This window comes from Olea europaea, chromosome 7 (assembly GCF_002742605.1).
Source record: "Olea europaea var. sylvestris chromosome 7, O_europaea_v1, whole genome shotgun sequence".
NCBI lineage: Eukaryota > Viridiplantae > Streptophyta > Magnoliopsida > Lamiales > Oleaceae > Olea > Olea europaea.
The window spans coordinates 15,947,711-15,951,681 of NC_036243.1; positions in this window are offsets into that span (position 1 = coordinate 15,947,711).

The following is a 3,971-nucleotide window of genomic DNA, read 5'->3' on the forward strand; positions in this document are numbered from 1 at the left end:
AAGAATTGCAGCAAGAAGTTCTACAATTACTATAAAAAAGAGGGGCATTTCATTAAAGAATGTAACGTGCGGCCTCAGAATAGACAAGGTCAAGGTTTTCATACTGCTGTTCAATCCAATGCAATTGCTATCACCTCTACTCATGCTCTAGGCATGGAATCTATAGTTGGTTCTACACCGCTCTTATGCTTGAGATGTCCAACAGATGATTGTTCTCGCTTTCTCTGCCTTTCGCCTTCAAGATAAAGAAATTTACTCACCTTTCCTTAGTTGAATCTACAACCTCCAATCATATGAATGGTAATACAGAGGCTCTACATAACATTCATAAGTATAAAGGTGACCAACATATTTAAATCGACAATAATAGTAATCTTCTTAGGGAAAATTGCGATAACGGTCTCTAACCTTTTTATTTTTTATAAACTTTATCCTAACCTTCATTTTGTGTCAGTGGAGGTTCCTGGCCTTTCATAAATATACACCTAATGTCTATATGGGTGGAAACTACCCAAAATACCGTCAGTTGACCGAAAAAATTAAGGAATCAACATCCAATAAAATCGTTCAAAACATCATCCAATTGTGGGTGGTATTGGACCTCTCTCACCCCAAAAGCTAGCTCACATCTTTACTTATTACAAAGAAAACCATGTATTGCGATCCAATTGCGAAATATCATACTTCAAAGTAGCCATCTCTGAAGAACATCAACCAATCTACAACAAGAACCAAGCTCTGATACCAGTGTTGGGTGATATTGGGTCTCTCTCACCCCAAAAGCTAGCTAACATTTTTACTTGCCACAAAGAAAATCGTGTATTGCGATCCAATTACAGAATATCATACTTCAAAGTAGCCAAATTTGAAGAACCAGTTAAGAGACATTTGGACAAGTTCAGTACTGTAGTGGATATACAGTTTGGTACAATACATTTTACAGCGAGCTTTGAGTTGGTTAAAAACACTACTAGGGAGATGGGCTTGGTTTGTGTTGGACTTCTCTCAACCTAAAAGCTTACTCAAGAGGTGAGGCTTTCCCTCACACTTATAAACTGAATACCAACCCTATCTACAATCGATGTGGGACAACTTCAACAAGCTCCCCCTTACACATCGAGCTTTGCAAAAAACCAAACACATCTCCTCCCACACATCGGGCCCTACAGGAGACCAAACTGTCTCCCCCTCACACAAAGGGTCAGCGGGAGACCAAGCCAGTCTCTTCCTCACATAAACCCGAATCTCTACAACTATTGGGTCGGAGACGATTGTTGAGCCAGAGACTTGTTGATAAACCAGGCTCTGATACCATTATTGAGTAGTGTTTGGCCTCTCTTACCCTAAAAGCTAGCTCAAAAGGTGAAACTTTTCCTCACATTTATAAACTGAATGCCAACCTCATCTACAATCAATGTGGGACAACCTCAACATCAAACACACCGTCCAAAAAGGTATTAACATCTAATAAAACCATCGCGGTAGCAAATAGTTTAAGGAATTTTCACAATCAACTGACAGTGTTTTGGACAGTTTTTATCCAAATGGACCTCAAGTGCATATTTATGAAAGGTTAGGAATTTTCGCTGGCACAAAATGAAGGTTAGGGTAAAGTCTGCAAAAAAATGAAAAGGTTAGGGACTGCTATTGCACTTTTCCCATCTTCTTATTATTGCAATTTGAAATTTGGTGTCTTTTTTCACCATTGTTACATGTCACTAGAATTATCTACAAACTTAATTTCTGTTGGACAATTTGTTGATGATAATTATGAAATTCACTTTATTCATAATGGTTGTTGTGTATAGGATCAAGCATATGTGATAGTGATTGTAGGACTTAAAGTGGGACGTTTGTTTCCTCTTCAATTTTCCCTTTCTACTTTTGATTCATTTTTTTGTACTGCTATTATTAATGATAGTACTGTCGGCATAAAAAATTAGAACATCTCAATTCTATTGTTTGTATTCGTCTTATGAAAAATGGTTAGTTAGGTAACACAGATTCATTTTCTCCTATGTCTTCTGAGTGTAGTTCTTGTAAACTTGGTAAGAGCAAGTCTTTACCTTTTCCTACACATGGTAGTCGGGCTTTCACATGTTTTGAGATTATTCACATCAATGTTTGGGGTTCAAATCATGTTATTTTCATGCCCAGTAGAAGTATTTCATGACATTTATTGATGACCATAGTTGTTTTACTTAGTCTATTTTCTTCGTTCTAAAATTAATGTGTTCTCCACTTGTATTAAGATTCTTTGCTCAAGAGAGGAGAGTATATGTCCAAGATGACGATTGTGCGTATTATTATGGCTATAGCCACGGTCTATTCTTTACATAGGGACTCCTCCTCCTAATATATTTACTCACTCTTCCACAAAGGTTTGTCGGTTGAAACGGTCTATGCACAAATTAAAGCAGGCACCACATACAGTGTTTGAAAAATTTCGTACCACTCTTCTTGATTTTGAATTTACTCAAAATCAATTTGATTCTTCTCTCTTTTTTAAAAGAACTACCATTGGACTTGTTGTGCTTCTAGTATATGTGAACGATATTGCTATCATAGGGTCTGATCGTCATTGATTAAGCAACTATAGAAACATCTAAACAATACCTTTCTTGTGAATGACCTTGGTTCTCTACAGCATTTTCTTGGTCCTGAGGTGCATTCCTTTTCTAATGGTCTACTTTTACATCAGCATAAGTATACCAAGATATTCTCACCTTAACTGATCTCGAGTCTGGGAATTCCATCCTTACTCTTAAGGAGGTCAATGCAAAGCTTAGTTAGGAGAAAGGTGAATTATTACCTAATCCATCCCTATATCGGCAGCTTATAAGGAGTTTGAATTATTTGACTATTACTCGACCTAATATTTCATTTGCTGTACAGAAGGCAGGTCAGTTTATACTCACCAATCTCATTTAGCAGTTGTATAACATATTCTTCGCTATCTCAAGGGTACATATGGTCGAAGGTTACTTTTTTCCTCCTACAAATTATTACAGTTGACATGTTATAGTGATGCTAACTAGGCTAGTCATGTGGATACTCGTCATTCAGTTATCAATTGATGCATGTTTTTATTGGTGATGCTTTTATTTCTTGGAAGAATAAGAAGTAGGATTGAATTTTGAAGTTTTCTACTGAATCTCAATATCGGGCTATGTCATTAGCATGTTCAAAGATTGTGTGGCTTCAAGGTTTGTCGGGCAAACTCGATATCTCTCAGCTTACTCCTACTTCGCTTCATAATGATAGTACTAGCGCTATTCAAATTGCTGTAAATTCGATTCTTCACAAACGAACCAAACACATTGAAGTAGATTGTCATTCCATTCATGAAGAACTTGATCAACGTGTGATTACTCTTTCTCACATTTCAATCAAATTGCAAATGATTGATGTGTTTACCAAAGCTTTATCTTGTTATCGGCACTCGGTCATGGTCAGTAAATTGATACTTTCTGACCGACCAGCATCAATTTGTAGGGGATGCTTGCTTATAATCAAAGAAAGGCAATTACTGTACTTACCTTATATAGCAGATTTCAATTTGAGTGTTGAAGAGAGTCAAGATTTCAATATTATTGTTCATCTCACACTTTAATTTAATTTGTATTTTTGTAATCATATGATACTCTGCTAATTGTATAGAGATTAGGATAATGTTGAACCCCATATTATGAAGTTTTGATATTAAATTCCACATTTTGAATCTAAGGGTTCGTTTGATTGCAAGAATAGAATTTGGGTAGAAATAAAAAAAAATTCTAGGGAATTGAATTATCTAAATTTTGTTTTACTGAGAATTGTCGATTAAATGTGTTAAATTGGTATAATTTTCCGCCTAGAAGATAATGAAATTTTAGATCTTTTGGTGTTCGTTTAGATTTATTTTTCATAGAAATTGTTAATTAAAGTGATAGAATTTGTTACAATTGAGGATAGAATTTATTTCAATTGCA